The sequence below is a fragment of the Coturnix japonica genome, chromosome 8, assembly GCF_054131305.1.
Source record: "Coturnix japonica strain WE chromosome 8, WE-NBRP24, whole genome shotgun sequence".
Classification (NCBI taxonomy): domain Eukaryota; kingdom Metazoa; phylum Chordata; class Aves; order Galliformes; family Phasianidae; genus Coturnix; species Coturnix japonica.
The window spans coordinates 30311656-30325488 of NC_140670.1; the positions used below are offsets into that span (position 1 = coordinate 30311656).

The 13833-nt window shown below is 46.1% G+C and overlaps 1 long non-coding RNA gene across 1 annotated transcript in view; it reads right to left on the reverse strand.

Moving 5' to 3' along the window:
• Positions 1-13833, reverse strand: part of LOC107316286 (uncharacterized) — a 33224-nt gene that overhangs the window by 18554 nt on the left and 837 nt on the right. Inside the window, exon 2 of the long non-coding RNA XR_001556262.3 lies at positions 11938-12021. This is a non-coding gene — a long non-coding RNA (uncharacterized LOC107316286). The remainder of the gene's footprint in view (positions 1-11937; positions 12022-13833) is intronic.

Consider the following 13833-nt stretch of genomic DNA (forward strand, 5'->3'; position numbering starts at 1 on the left):
AGGGGGAACAACAATCAGCGCTTGTTCACCACCACCCGGCCATCTTACTTAACAAGGAGCAGCCTGTAATTTCAGCGCACGAGAGCATTTCAGACATCTCTTTCCCTTCTCATGCTCTCACAAAAGTGCAGTGAATTGTGACAAAATCAGGCTGCTTATGCATATCCTTTCTCTTCGGCTTCCTCAGAACCACGGCTTGCTTCAGTGCTGGAATTTATGTTGGCCTTTGTGAGCTGAAGTGTCTGAAGTCCGAGAATTGGTAGTCAAGATTATAATGATAGCAAAAACTCAATTTCTGATATTACACATCATTGTGTAAGGAAACAGTGGAAAATGTATTTAGGACATGCTGTTTCTGTTGCTCAGTTTAGTGATTTTCAGATACAATTCTGTTTGAATTGTGTTTTATCAGCTAGACCCACTGCTTCCAGCACAGATGTGTGTGCCATTACAGCTCAGGAGGAATCACAGCCAGAGGCTGCCAGACTAAATCTCACACAAGCAAATACTCATTTTTCCTCTTTCCTAACTGGAATAAAGAGAATCTTGCACAACCTCACCTAAAGGGATGATAAAACCAGATGAGGCAAACTGGGCTGACCAACGTGCTGGGGGCATCTGTTTGTTTGATGTTAACAGTGAATGTTCGTTTTGGTTTATAGTCTTAGCTTCCATGTGTGACAGTAAGTGAGGTACTGCTTGGGGGCAATATTTCCCTGTTCTGCTCTTAGATCCCTCACAAAGATGTAGATATGAGCATTGAAGTTCCCCTCAGTTCTTCAGGCACAGAGATATATTACCTGTTCTACTGTGGCTGTTAAGATGGATTGCAAGAGGAAGGCATAAAATAAGATTTTGACAGCGAGGGAGACAATGAGATGAAAAAGAAAGTTTGATTCTCTCCATTACATGTAGATTATTTTCTAAATCCTAAACTATGGCTGAGTCTGGAGAATACAAATTGGGTAGCACAAAAGAAGACAAATACACTGGATCCACTTGTAGAGGAGCAGTGCTCCCTAAACACTGCATTCCTTCACCCTGCAACTCAGCACTCAGGATCACTGTCATCTGCACATACAGCACTTTAAAATTCATCCCCATGTGTCAGTAGGAAGAGCTGGATGTGGCCATGCTCAGTGAGTCTCAGCAGGGATAAGTCCCCACATCCCCTTAGCATTATGGTGAGCAGGAGCAATTAATGATCTGCCCTATTGCTCCTTACAGTCAGTCAGACTGGAAGTCTCACGTATCCTCAGCATAGGCTCATTGTTATTACTGATATTATTATTGATTCTTCTTGCTTAGCACTGCTGCATACATCTGTAAAAGTGTTATGTACATATGCAAAGAAGTGATGCGTATTTCTGAAGGTTGGCCATCCCTTAAAGGGAGACTAAACAAGGTTTTCATATGAACTTCCCAATAAACTAACTAAATGAAATGATCTTTTCAGTACGTTTATTTCAGTGCATCCCCTGGGGTCTTCCCTGCCCATGTGTGGCTGCCCCAGACCAACACTGGCTGGTAAACAAGGGTGCTGGCACCACTCCTTCTCACAGCTGCTTGTGTGGTACTGATGATAGCCTACATTCTATATCAAACATGAATTAAAGCTACTAAATGAAACCATACAATCATCTAGGTTGAAAAGACCTTCAAGGTTACAGTGTCCAACCAGCAGAATGACCTATCAAGTCACAGGATCATGGAATCAAAGGATGGCTTAGGTTAGAAGGGACCTTAAAGTTCATCCAGTTTCACCCCCCAGTGTGGGCTGTGTGCTCCCCACAAGCTCAGGCTGCCCAGGGCCCATCCATAAACCTGCTGTCTCTTAGCCCTGTGCACTCCTGGAACCACAACAGCCTCCAAAACATCTCATGTCTGCAAAGGTTCATTGTTCAGACCCCAGCAACCTGAATGGGGATCATTGGGGAAGTGAAGTGGGTACATGAGAACCCCACTGGAGAGGGCAACCCACCCTACTGAGTTGTGGAGGTGTGAGCAGTGAGTTCAGGCAGCTACCAGGAATACCATATGTGTTCTAAATGTACTGGAACATCTAGCAGCAGAAATTTGTGAGCCAATTCCTGCCAACCAGTAAACCCAGTAAACCACTGTGCAAACTTGACAAACTGGTCATTTTCCTGTACAAAAGTATGAAGGAGAGAGCTGCAGAAGTTTGGGCAGCAAGTGCGTTCTACTGCATGGAGCCCCGCGAGCGCGTTGCTAATGTGTCACCGTCCATAACTAACTCAACACAAGGGAAAATGCAGGAAAATGGATTTTTATCAGCGTCCTAGTTATGAATAGAGGTGAAGCCAGACGACATGAAAAGCAGTTTCACAGCTGTTTCAGCGTAACAGATTCTTTGTAAATAAAGTGAGAGTTATGTAAAAACAGCTGTGAAAGTGATTTTATTGAGTCGCTGGGCATAAATATCATGTAACATATCCTTTAATTATTCTGCAGTTTAGTACATGTTGCTAACAAATAACACATGGCAGAGGGATACTTACAGCTCCTGCAGCTTGGTGGGTTGTACAGAGGGAGATTTGTGGCATGGTGGAATGACCATGGCTGGGCTTTGGTACGATGTGCTCTGCAGTCTCCCTCACTGCCATCCCTATGCTTTGCATTTGCTCCCATGGGAGCTGTCAGGGAAACATAGAATCTAATCACAGATTGGGTTGGAAGGGACCTCAAAGTCCAATTGGTTCCACCTCCCTGCCATGTGGGGATGCCCACTAAAGTAAACCAAACCCATGCGCTGAGCCTGGCAGGGAAACCAAACCTTGGTCTCCTCCTCCATGGAGGTAGTTCAAGCAATGCAACAGGCTGCCCTGGAGGGTGGTGGAGTCCTCATCCCTGGGGGTGTTTGACTGGTAAGTGGACTTGGCATGAAGGGTTATGGCTTATTGATGGGACTTGGAAGGTCAGGTTGATGGTTGGAGTTGGTGATCTTGAAGATCCCTTCCATCTATATGATTCCATGATTCTACAGTCCCATGCACATGCACCCTCTCTCTCTTCACGTAGTACAGATACATTGCACAGTGAGTAAATGACACAAGGGACTCCAAGAATTATGCAGACCATTAGTATCCGTCCTGTTTTTAAAGAACAGCTCTACAGTCCTTTTGCCCTTGGACACGAAGGGTCATGAGATTTATGAGCCTTATTTACATCTGTGTCATTTTGATGCTAAAAGTTTGGAAGTGACTGAAATCATTATCTGTCCTGACAAAAAGGGAAATACAAGGCCCTGGAGAAAACACTGATGGGAAATTATAAATAAAGTTACGAGAAGGGTTCAGTGTGGAATATGTCATGTTGAATGTCTGGGAATTGACTGGGTTTACTCTTCAGCTCCTGTGGGTTAAGAGGTCTCATCTGGATGTGACTCCCTGCAAAGCAGAAACACTTGGGCAGAGTTACATTAACAACTATCTGAAAATCACAGTTCTATTTTCCTCTGGAATACAGGCTACACCATTGTGCAACTCTACTTCTGACAGGGACAAATCTCCAGGAATTTAGTAGTCATTGATTTACTCTTCAAGACTTAAGAGATTGTAGGAGACCTGTGAGCACGAGTTGATGCTGCCACTAGTTTGGAGCCAAAAGAAGTATATTAAAAGAAGAAGCTACATGACACTGAGCTGCTGGGTCAGCGGATCTGTGGTGAATCCCATTACATATTCTGCTCTGTGAACCTCAATCTTTCATCTTCCAATATCTAAATGGTCAACATTTTTCCAATCCAACTGTTTTTATAGCTATTTTTGTCTGGGGTTTGAAAAGCAGCATGTCATTGGTCTAAAACATCGGTCTCAAACATCAACCATAGGGTCCCACTGTTCCCCCCAAGCTGCCCCATGACTCACTCTGCTCCCAGCCCAACTGCACGCCATCCCTAAGCAGTGTGAGTGGGTTTTGCAGAGATCAAGAACAACTGACAGATCTTGCTTGGGAATAAGCCCCCTTTTATCTACAAAAACTAAAATGAAAATGATTGGAAAATGTTTTTATAGCTTTCCCAAAGGAGATGGTTAGGGAACCTGAAAGCAGAGGCTGCTGTATTGAGTGAATTGTTTGGCTTTTTTTCCTGAAAATCCTCAGCTTCAAATGAAAAACTGCTTTAGACAGCAGGAGGTCTTTGCCTATTTTTTAAACCATTTTGATTAGTAGAAGCAAATAGATCTGCATAATTTTCACATCCAAAATATCCCAACTGGGTCTAATTACCCACTGTGTTAGACAGACACTCAGCACAGACAGCCTCTGAACAAGGAGATTCACGACCCAGTGCTGGGCCATAGCAAATAGCACTTGACAGGCCAAAGTGTTCCTTCTTTCTTTTTTTCCATGTACTAAGACATACAGCCTCTTTCAGGCACCAGGAGAACAAGGAAACACTATGCAGAGGCCCAGGGCTAGAAACCAAAGCCAAGGCTCCTCACTCCAGAGTCTTGTTAGGCAAGTCAGCATCTCCCTTCCTTCATTACCTATTTGAGAGATGGCAAATGTCCCCCCTTTTCTGGACAGGGTTTGAAAGAGGGCAAGGAGAACTGCAAAGCACTGTGTTAAGAAAGTCCTGTAAGCATTTAACAGAAGAATAATGCTGACAGCCTTTTATCACCAGCATGCAATAAAATGTAAGTGCACAGGACAGGATGAACTGGACATTCAATGCAGTCATTTCCAAATCAAAGCAGTAAAGTTTGTGGTTTGCAGTACTAACACCCAGTACTTTGAAGGTCAAATAGGTTTCTCCAGTAAGTTGGCCAACTTTGCTGCCCCTGATAACATCGCTGTCTGTAACTGCAGTCTCCTGCCTGCTGTCAGGTGCTCAGTGTGACTTCACTGCCTGCAACCATAAAACCAAGGCTGCTGCTCACATCCAGTTCTCTACCACAAGCTGAACTACCAAGAGTAAAACGCAGGCTGTAAAACCTCCAGCTACTGGGAGGCTGCAATGTGCAATAATCCAACCGCTTCTTGTGGCCAGCAATAAAAATGGAGCAGATGGGGCTTTTTATCAGATATATCACCAGTCCAGCACTCTGAGCCATCAGCCCCTCAGGACTAAGCACTCAGAGCACCACTGATGCCACCACCTCCAGCCTCCTCCTTCCCCTGCAGTACAGTCTGCTGGCCCAAGGCCATGCATCCAAGAGAGATGTATGAAAGGCAAGAGTAGTTACGGTGTCCAGGACACAAGTGGCATTTCAAAGAATCTTCAGCATGGAAAATAAGAGCTGGGGAGGGCTGCCAAGGTCAGAGTGATGTTGGTCTGCCGGATATACCCCATGGAACAACTGCAAGGGTTGGCCTCGCTTCCACAGGAAAATCAGAATGTTTGCACTCTTCTGGAAAGCTTTTGGCCAGGCTGCTTTGAGGGATACAGTTTCCCTGCAGTTACCTGAGTCCAGACTATGAAAGATGCTTTTCTGCCTTGGATTTGGACATTTCCACCAGCCACAAAGGAGGCAGAAATAAAGGAGCGGCATCATCCTTCTGCTGAGAGATTCAGAGCGCATTATTGCCTGGATAATCAAATATTAGCAGTGAGATGCCCCACTAGGCAGCTTCAGGCTGATTATACTCAGATTTCTACTGTTTCTCCAGAAACTTACTCTGAGGTCAGACAATTAATAAAGGCAATGCAGCGAGCAAACACTGAGCAGGAGGTGAGCTGGCTTGGAAGAGCTCTGGGTATGCACCAAGAACCACTAATCACTCTAAGCAGCAAAAATACTCCATGCCCAGTTGGCAGGAGGGTATCTAGAGACTAAATCTATTATTTGCATTCCTAGCCAGACTCCTACACGTAGTTTGGTTAGGACCCATCTAATTATAGGAGTGTGGAAAAGTACTGCCAGCCATACCAGTCTGCAATGTATTTTACTTTGTAAATGCATTCATTTCTCGGTGGAACCGTAGCAGGCTCTGGAACAGCTTATTTATATCCAACAAGATGATAACCATGTAATAAGATGGGGAGATGATGTATATGGCCGAGGGCTGTTTGGGCAGTAACTCGGGGGAGAAGCATAAAGAGAGCACTCAGCAAAATGTAATGATAGCACTGGAGCTGCATAGTGAAACAGTGTCGTCCAAGAGTGAATATGTGATTGCCTCTGTTAAGGAGCAGCCTGGAGGCCTGCCTTCCTGCTACAGGGTCTGCTACCCACCTGCCTTGGGTGGGGGTGATGCTTTGCGACCCAAGGCAGAAATGGAGCAGAGCAGCATGGCCTATGTGGACCCAGCCCTGGAAATGAGAGTGGCCATCACATCATCAGCCTTCAGCTCACAGTGCCACCACAGAGCCCAGAATGTGTTGGTGGGTGTTCCCAGGAGCCACTGGACCCAGCTTTGCCAGGGCAGGGGCACCTGGAGGGGATGGGGATGGCAACAGGGCAGATTCCTTCATCCTATGGCCAACCCAACGACTCCAGGAGCAGAGCATCCCCTCCCTCTCCCACCACTGCCTGTCAGATTGCAGGTGCAGATCCAAAGGAGGCCATGGGGATGAGCAGAGTTGAAGCACCTCTGCTAAAGGCTTAAAGAGCTGGGGGTGTTCTGCCTGGAGAGGGGAAGGCTCTGGGGAGACCTCATGGCTGCCTATGGGAAAAGTGCCTGAGGGTGACCATCACACTGAAATGCTAAGTGGGGAGATTCAGATTCATTGGAGATTCACTCTCAAATGGCATTATGAGATGTTTGCTCCTTGCTCATCTGATCACTTCATAGCAGAAACAGGGCACCTCTGCTCTAGTAACGATAACCCCATCAAAGCTGTTATTTCATAGTGGACTTTCCCAAGCCAAAACATCCATATACAACCTAAAAGCTGCAGATAATTTCAGCTGTACAATCCTCCTGAACAGCTTGTGTATTCTCTGAAAGCAGCTGAAAACCAGTTTTAACAAAGGCCTTTCATTTGCTTTGGCAGAAAAACCAAAATCAGGGACCTTAAAACAACATTTAGTCCCTCTTTTCAGTTTTCTGCAGAAAGCAAAAGAGGATCATCCAAAAGCCATTGAATGCAATGAGTTAAGGTTCTGCTCCAACAGGCTGAAGACACTTAATGCAAAGTGAAAACTAAGATACCCTGCAAGCCAGATTTTTTAAATGGGGGCAGTTGCAATTGGGTGTGCCCAGACACTCCCACATTAGGCACTGCTGCAGCGTCAGGTGAGGAGTCAGTTCAATTGAGGTCTCCCTAAGACAAGAGAGAGAACATGCATCCGGATAGTAAGAGAGCTTCAGTTACATGCTGCTTGACTGTATGCTGACTGAATCATTGCTTTGAGCTCGGAAGGAATGCTGGTTTCTTGTAGAGCAATTCAGGAAGCAGATGATGGATCTGTAGGGACAAGCCTCTCCTCTTCCTCAGCCAGGAGAAATACAGCTAGAGAGCAGGTTCTGTATGCTGCACACAAGCACCAACACGTGGGGTGCAATACTTGGGTACTTAGGACCTATTTGGAGTCTCAGTATCCATTCTTTCACACAGCTTTGAACCCCAGAAAGCTTTACTCGTTCTATTTCCATAACTGACAAGGTATCATTTGCTTTCCAGAGTGTCTCTTGCTTTCTTTGGCATTTGCAAAGGAAAGCCAACTGACTTGAAATTGCAATTAATTGGCAGCTAGTCATATTATCTTGAGATTGCTCCGCTGTTGCTATAATTTGCTTCCTGTCTTTGTGAAGGGGTTGAGATGACCACATTGTGCTGCTTTTATTTGCCTGTAAGTAACAGCATCCGCTCCTTTGCCCCTCGTGAGAAAGCAGCTGCATGAGGTTGGCTGAGCTGAGCCCTGCAAGCCCAGGCCTTCATCAGAAATGTTATTCGTGAGTACCAGTCATTGAGTTACATGTGCTAACTGAGCGGTGAGCTAGGAATGGGGAGGGCAGCCCAAGGAAGAGCCTGGAGCCCGACTTTGGCCAAGGCAATGGCAGGAATCACAGAAATATTTAGGTTGGAAAAGACCCTTCAGATCACCGAGTCCATCCATCAACTTAATCCAACTAAGTCCACTTCATAAGGCATGTCTCACAGCGGGGAATGACAGACTGCAAAGCAAGAAATACACAGAAAAAATATGTCATGATAACCAGAAATAATAGCATTCAGTGTCAGGTAGCTGTGTGGTTCCCACCCCCCCAACCCCACTCCCCCCACCCCTCTTTGGTCATTTGTTAACAGACTTCTCAATCAGTGCTCAAAAATGATCTATGTGTATCCATAGCTTCCCCTAGCAAAGGAAACCAGTGGGACTTCTGGGAGATTGAGGAAACCCTAACAGACCGTGCAGGGTTGCAGCTCATCGTGAGCCTGAGTAATCTGTGTATATATGGAGAAAGGTCATGTTGAGGGAGGATTTCCTTGGGAAATAAAGATGGTTTACAAATAGTGGAACTGAGCACTCCTTGTAAACCACTGGAGGTGATGCAAGCCAGCTGGGGCTGGATGAATCTGAGCAATAAAGTAGAACTTTCTGTGCAGCCCCAAGAACCCACAACCCCTCCTTGGCATCCAGCCCCCCTCCCCTCCCCTCCCCTGGTTCAGAAGAAAACAGCCATAGGCTCATAGCCATCCATCTGCATTGAAGGCCATGTCTTAGCTACAGCAAAGGAAAGGCTTCATTTCAAAGCCCTCAGCCTTGTGCTGGGGTGAGCTTTATGTAAGGCCAATAATTTTAATCATATTTGAAGTGAATTTGATTTAAAAGAGCAGAGCTTCGTGTTAGGGAGAGCATCACACAGTAGGATAAGACTCAGCCTAATGCACTGCTTATTTCCTTTGTCTAGGCAAGAGCAGGTCCAGGAGTTGAATGCTTAATGAAATGTCATCGAGCAGCATCAAACAGATTAACTTCCTAAGCTAATGAACAAGCCTGGAATGCTCCTTCAGCTGCTTCTTCCACACATTTGGATACGAAGCGTGCAGCTGGAACAGAAACACATGAACACGTCCCCATTGCCTGCTAAGAGAACACAGAGAGGCTGGACCCAAAGGTGGGAAGGTAACACTGTGCAGGTTAACTCGGGGCTGAGGGATTTCCTAGGAAGAACTGCCTTTGAAGTCCTCTTTAGAGCAATCCCCTGGCAGCCAACCAGCCAGCCACTGGCAGGCACCACAACCAGGTGTGGTCCAAGGATGTCTGGGGTGCCCAGCATATGAAATACTAAATGAGATCAGTTAAAAAAGGGGTGGTGAGGTGAGAGTTTCTTAATTCAGATGCAGAAATAGAAGCAGAGAATGTGACCAAGACGGGGAGCTGGAAGCCACGGAGCTGGTGGATGAGTCGGTTTGTGCTGATGAGTGTGCCCTGAGCACGAAGCTTAAACACAAATGTTATCTGATGACACTACTTAGTGCTGTGGCCAAGCTTTTCTGAGTACATCAATACTTCAGATATTAAAAATGCAAGGCATGGGTTTTGGCATGTGGAATGAGATGAGTCACTGTTGCAGAGTGACTTTCAAGATATGTGGATGCTAAATGGACGATGCTTGATTATAATTCTTCTGCTGAAGTATTTATGGGTGTAATTAGACCTTTGAGAAACTAAAGGTGGTGGGGTTACAATGAATAGCATTTTCATTGGAGTGAGGCTTAAAGAAAATCATGACAATCACGAGAGCAGAACGTATATCATAGCCATTAGAGATCAGCACCAGGGGTTGCCCTGCATCTCACTGGGATCAAAACAATCCCTGCCCACTGCTTGTTCACCCTGTGTTTGTTTTGTCCAGCAGTGAGGCTGTGTCAGACACTTACTCATGCAGTTTGTGGCAGAAAATACTGGTCACATCCAAATCTGAGCACGCGCTGCTGCAGCTGTAGTGACCTGGTTGCAAGCTGCCCGTAGATCGACTTATCCCACTTAGGTCCAGGCAAACTGCAGTGTCCAAGAAATACAACAACCTAAATATGGCTTTTAGGAGATAACACCAAAGGAAGGTGTGCTTGCACGTGAAGAATCTGAGCTGGGCTCTGACCACGCAGCTTGGAGTAGCTGCATTGTGTACTCAGATTTAGCCTACAGTTAAGATGCAGAAGGACGTTCCCTCTCACAAACCCCTCCGCTGATTTGCAGCAGAGAGAAATGCTCCCATGTTCTGGGAGATGCCTTCACTAACAGCTGTGTATATCACTACCTGACAGCAGTAATGCAGAACGCAGCTGGTGGGTACAAAACTACCGGCCAGTGGTGGAGTGCTGCCTTCTTAATGCTAATTGTCTGCCTGGAGATCGGTAATTGGCACATGAGAAGGGACCATCATCTGTTAATTGGCTTCATTCTTTCTCCCTGCTTGATCTTCCTTTGTGTTTCCAGGATTCCCATCCACAAGCTGGTCTGAACAGCTTAGGGCCACATAGAATCAGTGCAAGTGGGACCAGTACCACACTGGGTCCAAGCATGCATGGCCCACCGCGCTGTTCCTAAGCAGGGAGACTTGGGGACAGTGTTCAACAAAATCTGGAGAGCACATTGTCCAAAGCTCCCCAATTTCAGCTCTGCTAAAAGAAAGGAGACTAGCAGATAAATGCTGGCATGTTTGACCCAGACTTCACCAGGAAAGGAAAGCTGCACAGCATGGGGATGCAGGTCCCAGACACCACTGTGGGTCTCAGCCCTTCTTTTTGGTTTTAATTTACTTGATATTGGCTTAGCATGTGACCACCCACTGGCCTGCAGAAGAATAGTGCGGGTAGAGGACTGGATTAAACCAAAACGTTCCTGCTCTGATTCCTGTCATGTGAATTGCAAACTGGTGACATTCTGCATGGGGGGAAAAAAAAAAGAAAGCATTCCCATCTGTCTCAGAGCATCCCATGCTCCCGTGTTCCCCACATCGTACCCAAGCAAACATCTGTGCTGAGGATGGGCAGGAACATGCAAAGGCTGGAGAAGCCTGGCTGGGTTCCTCTGCTCTCAGAACAAAAGAAGTCACTGGGATAAAGGCACCCAGGTCACCCCCCAGGATGAAGCTCTCCCAGGAGCTGGACATCCCTGTAGCTCACAGCTGCATCAGGGCTGGACCCCAGAGCTGAAAAGCCCCATTGCAGATCCCAGTCCACCTCTGAAAATCCCTGCTTGTCATGGCCCTGTATAACGATGGTTTTGCATTAGATCCTTCTGTAGCAAGAGCTCTGCTTGGAGAAGGCAGCCCACACCCACCTGATGCCTATAATGACATTGTTATAGCCAGTCACAAAGGCAGCAGCTGCCCAGGAATGGCTGCCTGAGTGGCTTCCTTTCATTGCTGTGCTCTCAAAGGTTAACTTCAGCACTAGGAACCAAAGCTGGAGCTCATTTGCTCAGAGCCTGCATGGCATGCAGACATTGCTCCCTTTCTCATGCATTCCTCCCGCTGCCCTTAACCTTGTTGTGAAGGAGCAAGAGAGGGAGGCGAGTATCAGCAAGGCCACTGCTCCGGGCTCACGCTCCAGCTGCCTTGCACTCATTGCAGTCTAGACTACACAAACCATCCCCATGACACAGCTCTGTTCCGTGTGCCTGCACAGTCAGTTTTCATTGGTGGTTTGCTTTGTCTTTTTCAATTCATAACATTCTGCTTTCTACCATCAGGGCCATCCACAAAATGATTACACACAAGTGCAGTGCTTAGATGCTAAAGAAATCCCGTTCCTGATGCCAGACACAGGGTTGTCAGGCACTCACTGGTGGCTTAGAACTCACCAGCTAATGAGCATTAATTGCTTTGGGTGCCCTAAGAAGAGCTGACTACCAAAGAGAGGTCAGGAACGTTGTTGAGGAATGCTCTACAGCTTCTTGGTGAAACCAATAGATCCTTTAACACCAAATGCAAGTGCCACAACTCACGTAGATAAGGCTTCGACTGCACCACCACCAACTGAGTAGCACCAGAGGGAATGTATGTCACTGCCAGTCTTACCCAGCCAGTCCACTTGAGTTTTGATTCTCCTGCTGAGCCATGCTCCATCAGTACTTATCTACAGCAGAGCAGCCGTGGTACCTGCTGAGAAGAAAGGAGATACTCAGTCTTTGCCATTGCTTGTCTCTCCCAGGCAAGGGAAGCCAGGGTTTCACCCCCCAGCCTCACCACTGCAGGACAAGCCAGGGAGTTGGACAGCCAACAACAGCTCAGTCAGGTGCTCAGTGTGAATTACACCCTCACACACTGTTCCTTCTGTTTTTTCAAGTGGAGTTGTGCAATGCAGACAGCTTTTCCCTGTTCTCACTTCACATCTATTCTGAATGAGTGTATTACGTTGAGGATTAGGTCTCCATGTGTCAGACCCCAGGGAAAGACTGGGAGTTCATCCAAGGTCCAGGCCTTTGTTTGGTTTGCACGTTGTGCAAAGGGTCAATACTCCTACAGGTCTTTATACATAACCTAAATCATGGAAAATTAATAGGATTTCATACAGGAATGAGTAGGAGTTGCTTTCTACTCTTATTTATTTGGACTAGAGCCGATAACAGCGTGGGGATTTTCCAGACAGTGCAGTCCCTGCTCAGATTTCTGCAAACAAGCCCATGCAGCCAGACAGACAGCACCAAGGAGGGAAACAACAGGGCAGGATTTGTTATGGTCACCTCTTATCTGCGCTGTGTTAGCACACAAGGCTGCGGAATGAATACAGACTGCCCCAAATATGAAAAGAAAAGCATCTGAACTCGCATTTGAAAGAAAAACAAAGCAGTGCTGTAAGCAGGGCTGCCTTGACCCCATGAGCTCTCTGGCTGCACAGTGTCTGAGTGGGATCAGAGAATCCCTCCAGCTCCTTGCAGACAAAGCAATATCTCAGGAACAGATGCCAAACCCCCAACCAAGCAGTAGCCAGTGCAGTGGTGTGGTGAGGTTCAGCTCTAGATCTGTTTGATTGATATTGCTGACACTTCATTTTTCTTGTCTGTTTCCTGAAGGGAAAAACAGCTCCACAAACTCAGGACATCTCTCTCTCTGGGCCAAAGCAGCACTGGGATGCCCACAGAAGACAGCTTCCTAAATTAAAGCAATATTTCATGTTTTGCCACAAACCTTCTGACTTGTGTTAATTCAGTTCTTTGGGAAAGAAAGCCTCTTTTTATCCCCTCATCCTCTTTCTCAGATGTTCCTACATCGCTATCAATCTAACACTAACAGCTAAGAACTGCCAAGTACTGATCATGCTACAGATAAAGGAGCAAGTCTGTGCTGTTCCCTTTACCGGAGATTAGTCCCGAGTGCACAGCACAAGCTGCACTTTGACACAGCACCCAGAGACCAGACAAACCTGGGTCATGCTTTTGTATTTGTAAAGACAAAAGCAAACCCTCAGGAGTCAAGAGCTCCAAAAGCAGCAAGCTCTTCGTGTAAAGCTGAACTTCTGGCTCCATCTGCTGCCAGAAAGATGGAACAAGAACAGGCATTAAAAAAGGGGAGAGCAGGGAAGTTTGACTTTGTATTACATGATTTCATGCCAAGAGAAATGTGTGTATTGTTTGGCAAAGAGCACAGGTATATAGAGCTTGCTTTGCTCGCTTCTTCACTTCCTATGGAGTTACAAGGTAAACTAATATGTTATGGAATGTCTTACATGTTTTCTTTGCACGTTTCACATTCTATATATCACACTAATTTGTAAATGATTTTCAGTTTGGCATCCTTCAAATTAAACTTTGGCAGAACTATGGTACAACTGAGCAACGTGTAGAACAAGCACAGAGCCGAAAGCACCCAATTCCTGGCAATGAGCAGTTAAACGCACTTTAGTTGTCTACATTTCTTTATGGTAATAAAAGCCCTGAAGAAAATTTCTAACACTAATTAAAACCTCAGACAACA